The following is a 17341-nucleotide window of genomic DNA, read 5'->3' as shown; positions in this document are numbered from 1 at the left end:
GCATGCGACCATTGAGAGAAGAAGATTAAATGAAGGTTGTTGCATGTTGTAATTAAGGATAGACATGTAGCCTATACCTAGAGCACAAGTTGGTGCATTAGTCAATCAATCTCGATTTAGATTAAAGGCTAAATGCATTGGAAGTGTAGATGTACACTCTTTGTTTTTTAGCCGATATACACTCTTTGTTGGAAGACCGAGGGAGTACACGTGCATGCACTCACATACACAGCCAGGGTGGTTCGCGCGCAAGGGTTGGACTCCTGTCGCGCCTGCGTAAAGTTTTGTTTAACTGATTTCTTTGCTCTGCCAACTGATAGGTTGGACCCAGAAACCAGGTGACAATTTAACCAGTCAACAAAGTGCCACGTCGACTATGTGGCCGGTCAGTAGGGTGCAATACGGTGCTCTACGATGAGCTAGTGATCATATAATCACCGCAAAACTATATATAGTGACCGTAAAGAGCGTATTGTTACATACGTTAACCGCCAGTGTATTTTTCTCGTTTCAAATTAAGCCATATTAATCAGAAAGGACGCAGTATGGACTAGTACTAGTACTGCTTTGATGTGTCCCGTCAACTCGCCGAACGAGGAGAACCTTGCTTACTACGCCTCTCCCTCGCCCACGCGCACGGTGGCTCACAGGACGAGGAGAGGGTTTTGACTACAGCGCCCTCTCCCTCACCCTCGCGGTGGACGTGCAGCAGTTCAATCGGTGTCAGATTACCAGAATCATATTGTACTGTAGTATCATCATTGTTGGACCTTCCGAAGAGGCGAAGAGCCAAGTGCAAGGTTCACACGAGTACGAACTGTTAAACCTCCCGAAGAGGCAAAGAGCCAAGCGCAAGGTTTTATAGGAGTTGTCGTCCTAGTAGGAGTATACTACAACTATAGCAAACGATGCTACTGTATGATGCCGCCACGTCACCTATATCCAAAGCTGTGCCACCTTTTTTTCTCAAAGAGCGTGTTGGAGCCCGTGCAACAACCACACAAGTTGCACGTACACATAACACATTTACTAGTAATAAATTCTAAAGGACAAATGCCAGTATGCCACACAAGTTCATCTCTAATTCATGTGATAAATTTGTGCACGATTAGTCTACATATATTCACATCGCTACCGTTCACAATTTACCATACTCCACTTACACGTCATAGATGGGCTACATGTCCTCCTCCAGGTTCCAGTCCCAGGTGTTCTTCATGGATGGCACGATCCATAGCGGTGGGCAACGGGAATCATTGTCGCAGCTTTATAGTCCGGTTCCACATGATGGAGACTCATCCAAGCTGAAGCGGCATAAATCAGGGAGAGCGTGTCCCAGCATGTCGTTCATCCGGCGGTGCGCACTGAAGACACAACTGTGCTTTATGAACGGTAGGCCTTCGGTGTCGTGCACAGAAGGTGGCATCCTCTTCACAATGGGCTAGCTGTCCCCAATGAAAAGCGAGTGCTCTCCAAGGGTGTTCCTCGGCACCCACGTAGCATCACGGGGGTCGAACTCGGCGCCGTTCATCTGGTACACGCGACATCTCAGATCTGGACACATGGTGACGTACATAGTCAAGGTCCATGCATAATAATGTTGTGCTCAAATATGGCGGTCAGTAATACTCTGCAGCAAATAGTACTACTCCGGTATGGAGGAAGTAAAATAACCGGCTTATTATATATAGCCACTCTTGGCTACATGGATGAGATAGTAAGACATGGAAAAACAAAAATGGTGGCGGCTAGTGGGTTCAAGTCTTCAAGGGCCTAGCTAGCTACACCCAGGTAAAAAGTCCTCCTACTAGTACTAGTAAGTAGTACAACAATGAAAGAGAAGGCGAGAGGGTTAAAAATATAATACTAAATGGAATACCTGGGTAGATGGTGACGATCCGATCGTGGTAGATTGTGTGACCATGTTGCACATCAGTGGTACCATGGGTAACGACTGCTAAGATAGTTGATCCCAATATGCCAAAGTCAGCTACAAGGTTCCAGGTTAGACCGAATCGCGGATGCAAATGCACATCCAGGATCGGCGATATTATTTTGATCGGGGGATGATGGGTCCCTGCAAAATAATGGAGTACCGTTAGGGATGCAAATGATGGTTTGTGGCTTTGTGCATTCCGTTTGTAATCTCCCATACCATAGGATGGCAACCAGATGAAACTAATCCCCTGGCTTGTCACTGCGAAGATGCGACCTAGATGGCGCACGGCGTCTTCGAACGTGTAAGGGTACAAATCTGCCGCGGCCAACATGCGCCAGCCTCTGCCATTGCTACCTCTTGCATTGATGGCAATCCTTATGTCGAACACCGCGATGAGATAGTAATCCCCTGGCTTTGTCGGCAGGTCCGCAATTGCTATCTTCTTCAATCTCATGTAGGCATCATCATACGTATTCAAGCCCAGCCAGTTCGGAAGGCCGATCCCAATGGTGAAGAAGGGGTCTACGGGAAAGGCCGCACTGCTGTGGATGTTGTGCAAAATGATGGTGGTATCCAGCCGGAGGTATGCAAGCCAATCTTCGTTGGCACCGACCCAGACCAATATAAGACGGTGGGCAGTGGAGAAATTACGGGATGGAAATGGAATAACTAAGTACTACATGATCAAACTCCATGATTGACCTGCTCATCGGACAAAATCCGACTACCTCTCAACGTCGTCAAATCTAGCGGAGTCAACGTGCAACCATGGCCAGGGAGCGGTGGACTGTTCGAAGGATTGTCCCATAGAAGAACCTTCTCCTCGAGGACGCTTGGAAGACCAACAAGCATGGCCTTTTCCCAAGCCTGTTTAAGCACCGTCTTGAAAATGTTGGTGCAGGAAGCACCGAGTCTTGCGGCGGTGAGGACGTCGGAGCGGCGTGCCATTTCTCCCAGAGGATCGCCGTCCAAGGTCTCCCAGCCCCGACGAGGAGGAGAACCGCTTGGCGAATCCATGGGAGCAGCAACGAACTGCCTTCTCTTCGGGGAGAGGGGAACTGGCGAGGAGGAGATAAGAGCGTAGTAACCGCAGGGCCTCGTCCCTTCCAACTGTAGCTCCTCGATCATTCCTTAGCGAAGGGGTGAGGCTATTATTTACTACGTACTCGTACTGCAGCAATACTAGTACTACTTTCTCAACTAGTAGTGCGATGTACTGTACTTCTAGTACAGTGCACCAGTTTTGAACTCTTGAATCTCAGGGCCAAGGAGCTACAGTTGGACGTGGAGGTACTACTATTCTCTAGAACCATCGATGTACTATCAATGCAGGAAAAGTACACATGCGTAGTGGGTACTCTCGGTGCTCTATTCAAGCGCGTAGCTGGCCTACTCAGCCGCTCCTCTCATGCACACACTAGCAGCCTGTTTATCAGCGACGGTTACTGCGGGGGCAGAACATTTGAGTTATTTGATACAGAGAGACTAGGCTTTTCGCTTCCATTTGTGGAGGTGTAATGGATCTCGTCGAACTTTGTTAGTAGTTCCTTCTTTATGAATGAGATGAGGCAAAGCTTTTGCCTCCGTTTCTAAAAAAATCACGTCAAGAGGAATTTCTTTTATAGATCCAATAATGGAGTGAATTCCATGCGTGCAACGCCACAAGCTACAGAGTAGTAGAGTACTAGTAGCACTTTCCGTATAGAGCCATATTGCATAGTTCCCAATGCCGCACCAGGCTTTTCCGGCTCCTCGGGCTTAACTGGGAGGCGCTAGTTTAAATATGCTACTAGCTGATAAGGAAGCTGCAAGCGAGGTGCGGCTAGGGCGAGCACGTGAGCCACGAGATGATGGGAAGGAAAACCCGTTCACGTGGCTAGGCTATCCAGTTGTCACCCCCAAGATGCGACCCTATCCTAAAGGAACTCGAAGGTCCCACCAAGGATAGAAGCGCATCTTGAAGACGCTTTTGCAAGGTGAATATCATTACATCGTACCATTACATAATAGTTGGGGATACATACAAAAGGCATAAACGCCCCAAGAATACAACAACATACATGAGAACAACATCCGACTACGGATGAAACATAAACAGAAACTCAAACAATATCCACCCTGCTAGCCCAGGCTGCCGACCTGGAACCTATCTCCTGATCGAAGAAGCAGAAGAAGAACTCCAAAACAAGTAAACATCGCTCTCGCGTCCTGATCATCGCATAACCTGAACCTGCAACTATTGGTGTAGTAATCTGTGAGCCACGAGGACTCAGCAATCCCATTACCATGGGTATCAAGACTAGCAAAGCTTAAAGGGTAAGGAAGGGGTACAGTGCTGAGGTTGCAGCGGCGGCTAAGCAAAGTATGGTGGCTAACTTACGAAACAAGAGCGACAAGAGGAGCTACGCAAGCGGTCGTCAACTAGTAATGATCAAGAAGTGATCCTGAACTCCTACTTACGTCAAACATAACCCAAAAACCGTGTTCTCCTCTCGAACAACCCCGAAAAGAGACAATCACGGTTACGCACGCGGTTGGTGTATTTTAGAAGAGTTTACTTCAAGTTTACTACAACCGGATATTAACAAATTCCCATCTGCCACATAACCGCGGGCACGTCTTTCGAAAGTTTAAACCCTGCAGGGGTGTCCCAACTTAGCCCATGATAAGCTCTCACGATCAACGAAGGATATTCCTTCTCCCGGGAAGACCCGATCAGTCTCGGAATCCCGGTTACAAGACATTTCAACAATGGTAAAACAAGACCAGCAAGACCTCCCGGCGTGCCGACACCCTGATAGTAGCCGCGCGTATCTCGTCTCAGGCCATGACCGGATGAGCAGTCCGTACAACTAAAACCAGGCCTCGAGTTTCCCCGAGGTGGCGCTGCAAGGGGCTCTAGTTCGGACCAACACTTAGAGAAGCATTGGCCCGGGGGGGCTAAAATAAAGATGACCCTCGGGTTAATTACTCCCAAGGGAAAGGTATAGGTGGTAGGTAGGCAAATGGTAAAACCAATGTTGGGCCTTGCTGGAGGAGTTTTATTCAAGGCGAACTGTCAAGGGGTTCCCATAACACCCAACCGCGTTAGGGACGCAAAATCCGGGAACATAATACCGATATGACGGAAACTAGGGCGGCAAGAGTGGAACAAAACACCAGGCATAAGGCCGAGCCTTCCACCCTTTACCAAGTATATAGATGCATTAATAATATAAGAGATATTGTGATATCCCAACATAAACATAATCCAACATGGAGCAATCTTCATCTTCACCTGCAACTAGCAACGCTATAAGAGGGGCTGAGCAAAAGCGGTAACATAGCCAAACAACGGTTTGCTAGGAAGGGTGACAAAGGTTAGAGGTTCATGGCAATTTGGGAGGCTTGATAAGCAAGTGGTAGGTAACGCGGCATAGCGATAGCATCGAGGCAACTAGCATAGCAATGATAGTAATGAGATCCAACGTGATGGTCATCTTGCCTGAAATCCCGCTAGGAAGAAGACCGGATCCATGAAGTAGATGAACCAACATAGTCGAACGGATCCTCACAATCGCAACGTTACCAGAACTATCAAGAAGAACCAATACCGGAAAGAAGCAAACAACATAGCAAACAACCATCACATAAACATGGCATGATGCACAATCAAACATGATGCATGTCCGGTTTAAAGAGGCATGGCATGGTAAAGTGCAACAAACAATACTACAAGTTAAGTGGAGCTCAATATGCAACGAGTTGCATATTCGACGAAACCCCACATTCAAGTATCTAGTTCACTCTCGTTTATGAACCCAACAATATTAAATGTTATTAAACATGGCAAGGGGTGAAGCATAACAAAACTACCTATCTAGGCAAGTTTAAATGAGGCCGGAACAACAAACAACAATCCCGGAAAATCCTCATATGCATATTTCGAATTTGGTACTGTTCTGCCCTATACAAAATTTTAATGTTGTTAAACAGCAAAATAAAGTGCAGCAAGTTAATCTATGCATTTTTCTAGACAAGTTACATATATAATTTATTAAATTCGGAGCTACGGTTATTTAGTTATGAAATAAACCTTTTTAACAAATCATTTATGCAAATTAATGCAAACAGCAAGTTTAAACATTTTGACATGGGTAAAGTTGTATATTATGAAAGCACATGAAATCCTAAGCATTTTACATATATTACATGCTTTATTATGATGCATGGATATTTAGATATGAGCAAAGCAAATTAATGGAAAATATACATGCATTGGAAATAGCCAAAATCACAGAGTGGGAAAAACATGCACGGGCCGGATTGCAGCGCAGTGCAGCGGCCCGGGAGCGAATGAGGCCCGAGTGAGCGCTGAGTGTGTGTGCAACAATAAAGGGAAAACAGAGCAAAAATTGGGACACCTGGGACTCGAACCCAGGAACACCCGTATGCGAGCGCGTGTGGCTAACTAGCTGAGCTAGTGATGTGATCTTGCAAGAGAAGGAGCACGACACCTTTTGAATGGATTCAAAGGCCAAGCCTTGACCTTACATGAGCGCACAGGAATCTTTGCCGGTGGCAAACTTGATCAAGACGGCGACTACAGAGGCTGTAGAGCACCGGCGGGCGTGCGGAACAGGGACGTTGGTGCGCTGTGAGGTGAGACCATGTAGAAGGCTTGGGTGCGCGGGAAGACTCGAGGACGAGCTCGAGGTCGCCTCGGACATGGCGGCGGCAAGACGAAGCAGGGCCACGGGCTCACGAAGCCACAAGTCACAATCGAGCGCGGTCGTGCGCGGGTGTTGATGCGTGTGCGTGGAGGTGTGCAGCGAAGGTGCAGCAAAGCAACGAAGCCAGCGGCATGTGTGGGAGCAGGAGCTTGCGTCCATGGCGGCGATGCATGGCGAGGCAAGCTCTACAGCAGCGGGCGTGCGGTAACATGCTAGGGTGCGTGTATTCGTGCGGAGAGCTGCGGAAGGAGGCATGTGTGGATAAAGTGCGGAAGAGGCAAGGCACGAGCTTGAACTCGCTCCCCTGGTCGGCCATGGCGGACGGCCTCGGGCTTGCGCGGATCGACGGACATGCGGACAACGGGACTGGAGAGAGAGACGGGGAGGAGCAGAGCTTCACCGTGAGGGTGTTGCTGGAGTCATACAAGGTCGAGGCTGACCGGGGACGGAGGAGGAGCGTGCAGATGAAGATGTCGTCGGTTCCGTGAAGAAGAGGAAGCAGAGAAGCATACAACGAGGAAGAAGCCTTCGGGGTCCTCGTGGTCGCGTGCGAGGGTGAGGAAGACGACGAAGAGGGTCGGGGTTCTCTCCCCGTGGCAGCAACGCAGACGACGGAGGTGTTCAGGCCGGGGACGAGCTTAAGCTCTCCTCGTCCATGGCGACGGCTATGGTGGGCGACCTACCTGGTGGCGGCGGCAGGGAGAGGGGGAAATGGAGAGAGGAGAGGCTAGGGTAGGGTTTGGAGAAGTTTTATAGGAGGATAGGGAAGCTACCGGCCGTCAAATCAGCCGAAGCGCCGACGTTGAGCCTCCTGATGGCCTGCCTAACAGGAGGTAGGAGAAGAACAGGAGGGATCGGCGCATGTCGGCTTGGCTGGGCTGAAAGTTGAGTGCAGGTGGGCTGGGGAGATGGGCTGCTGGTGGTGCTGGGCTACAATGTTGCTACTTCTGCTTTCCTTCTTCTCTTTTCTTCAAACAGAAAACAAGACAGAAAAGCACAAGTACAATGAAGAAGGTTGAGACAGATATGAGTATATCCCTGGGGTCCAGAATTTGTGCAGAATTTGAATAAATTGCCTTGGGCATTTTTAGAGGTAGAAAAATAATTCAAGTTTGAAATTAATTCAAACTTGAGCCATTTTTGAACCCTACCAAAACAACTCCAAAGGATCTGAAATTTGGCAGAGAGGGTGTAGGCATGGTATAAGATTTACAGAAAATAAATGAACATTTTACTAGGACAGGAAAATGCCACTTGCAATAAATGTGTGAGAATTGAAAGGAAGAAGCTAGTCATGGGGTGGTTCACTTGATGATGGTTTAGATGGAAGGGCAAGATGGAACAGCAAAGAAGATGAGGAGAAGGAGTTCACAAATGTAACAAGCCCACCACAAATATACACATGAAAAATATGCACACAACAATGATGATCATGATGCAAATGCAACATAAATGACAAAGGCAACATCACATCATGAAGCATATAACAAGGCAAGGATGGCGCAATCCAATATAATAAAAGATGAACATGAAGCAAGAAGCAAAACGACAATGGCACTCATCACGATCATGGCAACATCATAGGGAAAAGAAATATGCAAAACAATTATGATAATGCACAACCATAATGAACACACGTCAACAACTAAAATAAATGGAAGGGCAACTGAAGCGTCGGAATCGGGGCGTTACAACTCTCCTCCACTAACAAGAGATCTCGTCCCGAGATCTTAGGACCGAGACGGAAAGGAAAAGGGATGAGGTGAAATAAGAACAAAAGAGAGAGGATGAACAAAGTCAAGAACACTCGAGTAGGAAAAGGAAACGACGAATATGACAAGAATCAAAGCTCCGAAACAAAAATGAATTCGAAGCCACTCCGGTTAGAACAAGATAGAAGCGGAATAAGAATGAAAGAATTTAGGCAGAACTCTGGCTGAACATGGAAAGGAATAGAGCATGTACTTGACAAGATGGAATGATACTTGGCGAGAGGTACAACACAACGCCTCCGGAAGAATTGAAAGAGTGGAATGAAAAGAACAGAGAAGAAAAAAACAACTTCAACCAAGATTGAGTTTGAAAAGCATCCTTACGAAGAAGGATTGAATGAAGTTGTTGGAAAATCAATGACGAAAAGAATAAACTAGTTGTGGGATTATTGAAAACATCTCAAAATTATGAGGTGATCGCCGACCACAAGCAGAAAAGATTAATAGCTGAGAGAGAACGAACAAATGCAAAACTCCACTTCAAAAGAATACGGAGAATTAATTGCACCTCAAGAAGCAAGAAGAAGAAGATACTTGAGCTCCTTCAACAAGAACCTTGATGAACTCTTGAAGAATGAATTAGATCCTTATGAACCACCGTGAAGAGCTCTGGTAGCAAACAGATTATAAGATAGAATTGAAGGATGAAAAGAATAAGGTTAAGCCTTGCGATGATTAAGATGGAGCTTCGCGACGAGACAAGCGAGAAGACTAGGGACTCCGGAAAAGAAAGATGGAAACACTTGGGATTAGAATATATTCAACACGAACAAATTCGGAAGGAAGGGATTAATCAACTAGATGCAAGAAGAATAAGAATTATGTTATGCGTATCCTTCACCAATTAAATTGATGAGAAACCATGGATTTGCATACTACTCATTCGCGTTGGAAAAGATTAAGGGGGGGATATAGCACGAAATTTGGGAAAATCTTCATGATCCACTGGTATGATTGGGAAAGAATGAATGAATTGATATGATAAGAACGGAAAAGGAATCTTCAACGAACCACCGTAAGAATTCAAATTGCATGACAAAGGAGAATGAGTCACCGACAAGAATTGAAACAGATGAAGATACTTGAGGGAATTTAGAGACAAAAGAGCGAAGAGATCGCGAGCTGGTTGAAGAATATTTGAATGAGGCACCAGAACAATATTGGGACGTACGACGGGGCACGGATATAGAATAATTGGAGAATGAATTCAAAAGCTTAGAACAAAGAAATATTCCGAAAAGATGGCCTCCGGATGATCGAAACGGAAAAAAAACAACTCCTAAAATACTCCGGATGGATGAAAAGAATTGCACAATTTGAAATAATTTGAGAGGATAACATCAAGCTAGCAACACGAATCTCCGGGAGAACGGGCAAGATTTAGGGGGAAATTCTTCTTCGGTCGACGAGAAACACCTTGAAGAAATAGAGAGATGCTCCGGGACAATGAATATTAGAAATGTTGATCCAAAGTTGAAAAGAATTTGAAAGCGAACTCAGAGAAGGCATATGACTGATGGATTCCATACTTACGTCATATTTTGAAAAGAATTTGAGAATAACTCCGGAAAATCAGAAGAGTCAGGTAAGATTCTGGGAAAGACCTGTGGGTTAGGGCCCACTGAAAAGAAACACCGTTGGAAAGGATTGTAGAAGAGATGATGCACCGGAACAGCTGAAAGACTTGAATGAGGTGACAACCTCAAATTGATTGGATGCAAACACGAATCTTCTGAGATGTCTTAAACACTCCGGGCTAATAGAATGGCGAGAGGAGGAACGAGCAAGGGGAAACACTTCAATCAAGGGAGAGAATATGATCACCAACGAAAAACTTGAATTTGGATCCACCGGAAAGAAAATGCGACGAACAATGATGAACTAGACGAGACTTCACCGGTTGAGACAATTGAGGCAAGACTGAAGATACTCCGCACGAATGAAATAATTGCTCGAATAGAGGCTCAGACTCCGGGAAGAAAAAAATGGGTGGGAGGGCGGGAAAACAAAAGCAACTGGGACGATGAATAATTGAATAGAAAAGCGCCGGTTGAAATGATTGAGGAGAAAATGCAAAGGCTTCGCACGAGTAGGAAGGATACTCGATTTTGGACTCTGGTTCCAAGAAGAAAAAGGTGGGCGGGTGGGAAAAACAAGGACAACTTCGGACAGGGAAACAACGTCGTGGAGGAAGAACTGAGGATTGATCTCGCGAAAGACAATGAGGTTTGACTCGACTTAACGAGAGATGCACCGGATAAAATAGGATGGACAACGAACGAAAACTAACCGCGTGAACCTAAAGAAAAATTTGAAGGGGAAGAGGAGTAGTTCAAAACACCTACGTCAATATTTCTCACCAGAGCGACGAAGGGACTGAGGAGTAAAAAGAATTCCTACTCTCCGATATAGCTAGACTCCGAAAAAGTTTTTTTTAAGACTCGACAATGGCCAAACTACACGATCAATCAAGGGGGCTCCTATGGTCGGTCGAGGCTCTGATACCAACTTGTCACCCCCAAGATGCGACCCTATCCTAAAGGAACTCGAAGGTCCCACCAAGGATAGAAGCGCATCTTGAAGACGCTTTTGCAAGGTGAATATCATTACATCGTACCATTACATAATAGTTGGGGATACATACAAAAGGCATAAACGCCCCAAGAATACAACAACATACATGAGAACAACATCCGACTACGGATGAAACATAAACAGAAACTCAAACAATATCCACCCTGCTAGCCCAGGCTGCCGACCTGGAACCTATCCCCTGATCGAAGAAGCAGAAGAAGAACTCCAAAACAAGTAAACATCGCTCTCGCGTCCTGATCATCGCATAACCTGAACCTGCAACTGTTGATGTAGTAATCTGTGAGCCACGAGGACTCAGCAATCCCATTACCATGGGTATCAAGACTAGCAAAGCTTAAAGGGTAAGGAAGGGGTAAAGTGGTGAGGTTGCAGCACCGGCTAAGCAAAGTAGGCTGGCTAACTTACGAAACAGGAGTGAGAAGAGGAGCTACGCAAGCGGTCATCAACTAGTAATGATCAAGAAGTGATCCTGAACTCCTACTTACGTCAAACATAACCCAAAAACCGTGTTCTCCTCTCGAACAACCCCGAAAAGAGACAATCACGGTTACGCACGCGGTTGGTGTATTTTAGAAGAGTTTACTTCAAGTTTACTAAAACCGGATATTAACAAATTCCCATCTGCCACATAACCGCGGGCACGGCTTTCGAAAGTTCAAACCCTGCAGGGGTGTCCCAACTTAGCCCATGATAAGCTCTCACGATCAACGAAGGATATTCCTTCTCCCGGGAAGACCCGATCAGTCTCGGAATCCCGGTTACAAGACATTTCAACAATGGTAAAACAAGACCAGCAAGACCTCCCGGCGTTCCGACACCCTGATAGTAGCCACGCGTATCTCGTCTCAGGCCATGACCGGATGAGCAGTCCGTACAACTAAAACCAGGCCTCGAGTTTCCCCGAGGTGGCGCTGCAAGGGGCTCTAGTTCGGACCAACACTTAGAGAAGCATTGGCCCGGGGGGGGCTAAAATAAAGATGACCCTCGGGTTAATTACTCCCAAGGGAAAGGTATAGGTGGTAGGTAGGCAAATGGTAAAACCAATGTTGGGCCTTGCTGGAGGAGTTTTATTCAAGGCGAACTGTCAAGGGGTTCCCATAACACCCAACCGCGTTAGGGACGCAAAATCCGGGAACATAATACCGATATGACGGAAACTAGGGCGGCAAGAGTGGAACAAAACACCATGCATAAGGCCGAGCCTTCCACCCTTTACCAAGTATATAGATGCATTAATAATATAAGAGATATTGTGATATCCCAACATAAACATAATCCAACATGGAGCAATCTTCATCTTCACCTGCAACTAGCAAAGCTATAATAGGGGCTGAGCTAAAGCGGTAACATAGCCAAACAACGGTTTGCTAGGAAGGGTGACAAAGGTTAGAGGTTCATGGCAATTTGGGAGGCTTGATAAGCAAGTGGTAGGTAACGCGGCATAGCGATAGCATCGAGGCAACTAGCATAGCAATGATAGTAATGAGATCCAAGGTGACGGTCATCTTGCCTGAAATCCCACTAGGAAGAAGACCGAATCCATGAAGTAGATGAACCAACATAGTCGAACGGATCCTCACAATCGCAACGTTACCGGAACTATCAAGAAGAAACAATACCGGAAAGAAGCAAACAACATAGTAAACAACCATCACATAAACATGGCATGATGCACAATCAAACATGATGCATGTCCGGTTTAAAGAGGCATGGCATGGTAAAGTGCAACAAACAATACTACAAGTTAAGTGGAACTCAATATGCAACGAGTTGCATATTCGACGAAACCCCACATTCAAGTATCTAGTTCACTCTCGTTTATGAACCCAATAATATTAAATGTTATTAAACATAGCAAGGGGTGAAGCATAACAAACCTACCTATCTAGGCAAGTTTAAATGACGCCGGAACAACAAACAGCAATCCCGGAAAATCCTCATATGCATATTTCGAATTTGGTACTGTTCTGCCCTATACAAAATTTTAATGTTGTTAAACAGCAAAATAAAGTGCAGCAAGTTAATCTATGCATTTTTCTAGACAAGTTACATATATAATTTATTAAATTCGGAGCTACGGTTATTTAGTTATGAAATAAACCTTTTTAACAAATCATTTATGCAAATTAATGCAAACAGCAAGTTTAAACATTTTGACATGGTTAAAGTTGCATATTATGAAAGCACATGAAATCCTAAGCATTTTACATATATTACATGCTTTATTATGATGCATGGATATTTAGATATGAGCAAAGCAAATTAATGGAAAATATACATGCATTGGAAGGAGCGAATGAGGCCCGAGTGAGCGCTGAGTGTGTGTGCAACAGTAATAAAGGGAAAACAGAGCAAAAATTGGGACACCTGGGACTCGAACCCAGGACCTCCCGTATGCAAGCGCGTGTGGCTAACCAGCTGAGCTAGTGACGTGATCTTGCAAGAGAAGGAGCATGGCACCTTTTGAATGGATCCAAAGGCCAAGCCTTGACCTTCCATGAGCGCACAGGAATCTTTGCCGGCGGCGAACTCGATCAAGACGGCGACTACAGAGGCTGTAGAGCACCGGCGGGCGTGCGGAACAGGGACGTTGGTGCGCTGTGAGGTGAGACCATGTAGAAGGCTTGGGTGCGCGGGAAGACTCGAGGACGAGCTCGAGGTCACCTCGGACATCACGGCGGCAAGACGAAGCAGGGCCACGGGCTCCCGAAGCCACAAGTCACAATCGAGCGCGGCCGTGCGCGGGTGTTGATGCGTGTGCGTGGAGGTGTGCAGCGAAGGTGCAGCAAAGCAACGAAGCCAGCGGCATGTGTGGGAGCAGGAGCTTGCGTCCATGGCGGCGATGCATGGCGAGGCAAGCTCTACAGCAGCGGGCGTGCGGAAACATGCTAGGGTGCGCGTGTTCGTGCAGAGAGCTGCGGAAGGAGGCATGTGTGGATGCAGTGCGGAAGAGGCAAGGCACGAGCTTGAACTCGCTCCCCTGGTCGGCCATGGCGGACGGCCTCGGGCTTGCGCGGATCGACGGACATGCGGACAACGGGACTGGAGAGAGAGATGGGGAGGAGCAGAGCTTCACCGTGAGGGTGTTGCTGGAGTCGTACAAGGTCGAGGCTGACCGGGGACGGAGGAGGAGCGTGCTGACGAAGATGCCGTCGGTTCCGTGAAGAAGAGGAAGCAGAGAAGCATACGACGAGGAAGAAGCCTTCGGGGTCCTCGTGGTCGCGTGCGAGCGTGAGGAAGACGACGAAGAGGGTCGGGGTTCTCTCCCCGTGGCAGCAACGCAGACGACGGAGGTGTTCAGACCGGGGACGAGCTTAAGCTCTCCTCGTCCATGGCGACGGCTATGGTGGGCGACCTACCTGGTGGCGGCGGCAGGGAGAGGGGGAAATGGAGAGAGGAGAGGCTAGGGTAGGGTTTGGAGAAGTTTTATAGGAGGGTAGGGAAGCTACCGGCCGTCAAATCAGCCGAAGCGCCGACGAGGAGCCTCCTGATGGCCTGCCTAACAGGAGGTAGGAGAAGAACAGGAGGGATCGGCGCATGTCGGCTTGGCTGGGCTGAAAGTTGAGTGCAGGTGGGCTGGGGAGATGGGCTGCTGGTGCTGGTGCTGGGCTACAATGTTGCTACTTCTGCTTTCCTTCTTCTCTTTTCTTCAAACAGAAAACAAGACAGAAGAGCACAAGTACAATGAAGAAGGTTGAGAGAGATATGAGTATATCCCTGGGGTCCAGAATTTGTGCAGAATTTGAATAAATTGCCTTGGGCATTTTTAGAGGTAGAAAAATAATTCAAGTTTGAAATTAATTCAAACTTGAGCCATTTTTGAACCCTACCAAAACAACTCCAAAGGATCTGAAATTTGGCAGAGAGGGTGTAGGCATGGTATAAGATTTACAGAAAATAAATGAACATTTTACTAGGACAGGAAAATGCCACTTGCAATAAATGTGTGAGAATTGAAAGGAAGAAGCTAGTCATGGGGTGTTGCACTTGATGATGGTTTAGATGGAAGGGCAAGATGGAACAACAAAGAAGATGAGGAGAAGGAGTTCACTAATGTAACAAGCCCACCATAAATATACACACGAAAAATATGCACACTACAATGATGATCATGATGCAAATGCAACATAAATAACAAAGGCAACATCACATCATGAAGCATATAACAAGGCAAGGATGGCGCATTGCAATATAATAAAAGATGAACATGAAGCAAGAAGCAAAACGACAATGGCACTCATCACGATCATGGCAACAGCATAGGGAAAAGAAATATGCAAAACAATTATGATAATGCAAAACCATAATAAACACACGTCAACAACTAAAATAAATGGAAGGGCAACTGAAGCGTCGGACTTGGGGTGTTACACCAGTGCACCCAGATTGTGGTGCGGCACTTCCGTTCGACTTCAAAACTCAAACTACCCATGTACAATATTGGCTCGCAGCGAAGTAACTATTTAAAAAAAAGGCCGCCGTGCGTTCGGCCGGGATCGAACACACAAAACGAGGTATACACTCCCGCGACCACTAGTAGTACTCGTTGGAGTACAACGCAACCTAGAATCGCCTTTTACCGCTAGTAGTACATTATTCCTTACAAGAAACCACTAATAATGCCAAGAAACCACTAATAATGCCAAGGAACTACTACCACTTGCATACGTGGCAGACTTAAGATAAGACCACCTTATCAACCATTGTACATGCCCTTAGGGTGGTCATAGTGGGGAGTAACTATACTAGTGTCATGCATATGACACTAGTGTAAGTTACTACCTCCATAGTGCAAAATAACATAGTAGTAGTGTCATAGATTGCTTCATTTATTAGCTCATAGACTCATTTTGCCTCGGGAAGCACTATGTTACAGTAACATGTTATGTTACCACAAGCACCTCTTTCCTCATTAAATACTTGCCACATAAGCAAATTGTCTTGGGATGTGTTAAGTTACTACCTAAGTTACCCCCACTATGGCTAGCCTTACCAACCAGCCCTACCAAGAAACGACTACTCTACAAACTGCCGTTATAGGCACGTTTCAACCCATGTCGCCCCTTAAGTCAACGCCTTCTATTCGACCGGCAAGTTAGGTGTTATGACTTGTGAGACCTACATGTCAGTCTGCAAAAAAATCCCCGATTGACCTCCTACCTCCGGCCCGTCCACCTAGTCATCCTCGGCCATGGGACGCAGCTACCGCCGCCGGCAGAAGGCGAGGTCAAAATAGCCGGCGGTGCGGAGCCCATCTTGCGGCAGCCCGGATGCCAACTCCGTCCATCGCTCGCGGCTGCTAGCTAGCCAAGATAGCTTCGTCCAGCTGCTTGTCTGCAAGGTTTGCTAGCTATATTGGCACGGCGGCGCGGCGGCTTGCTCGCGCGCGCCGCGCTAAGGCCAGCCATCTGGCTCGAGCGAAGGCCAGCGCGGCGGCTTGCTCGCTCGTGAGTCACGCTCGGGCCAGCCTGCCAACCCGTGCGGAGGCCAGCGCAGCGTCCGGCCCGTCTGGTGGAGCGGCGGCCAACTCGCTCATCACCGGCGCCACCGACGAACACGCATCAGTATTGTTTGAAGTAATGTTCAGCAAAAATAATGATTTAAGGGGGAATAACAGGATAGAAGGTCAGATGTGGGTCCCTCGTGTCAACGGTCAAACAAAATGTGTTGGTTTAAGTTGCCTCGTCAGCACGGACATGTGGGCCAACCCTGTCATAAACGGGTTTAAACGAGCCTAATTGGCACTAGGTAGTAGTTTTTGGCGTGGATTAAGAAATTTTGGGTATGTTTTTGCTATTTTTTATACAATAGTTTCTTCCTAGGGCTGGTTGAAAGTGGTAGTTTTTTCTTAAATACTCTACATATTGTAAGTAGGAGTGAAATTTAAGCTTTGGAAGCCAATAAGCAAGGCTAGTTACATAGTGCATATGTGTACGTGATTGAAAGTAAATATCAACCATGAGTGACTAATATCTTGATGGAAAACTCGAAACTATGGAAATACTAGCATTTCTTTGCATGGTTGGAAATACTAGCAATATTCACGTGTGTTGCAACGGATCATAATTAGAATAATACTTATTCACAAACTTGATACAAGACATTCTAATTTTGATACACATATATCACTAGAGATATATTATGTTTCAATAAGAATATATTCCTTGGGCTGTTTTGGTGAGGTGAGGGAGGGATGTGGTTGGTTTTAAGATACTAATTATGGGTTTTTCTGCTAATTGGTAGAGAAGTGGGATGTTGGTGAGAAAAGGCAACAACTTACCTCACAGTCGTTAGATGTAGATGTAATGGTCAGAAATGACGGA

This window comes from Triticum aestivum, chromosome 4D (assembly GCF_018294505.1).
Source record: "Triticum aestivum cultivar Chinese Spring chromosome 4D, IWGSC CS RefSeq v2.1, whole genome shotgun sequence".
Lineage (NCBI taxonomy): Eukaryota > Viridiplantae > Streptophyta > Magnoliopsida > Poales > Poaceae > Triticum > Triticum aestivum.
The sequence above is the reverse complement of the archived record's forward strand: the minus strand, read 5'-3'. Positions refer to the sequence as shown.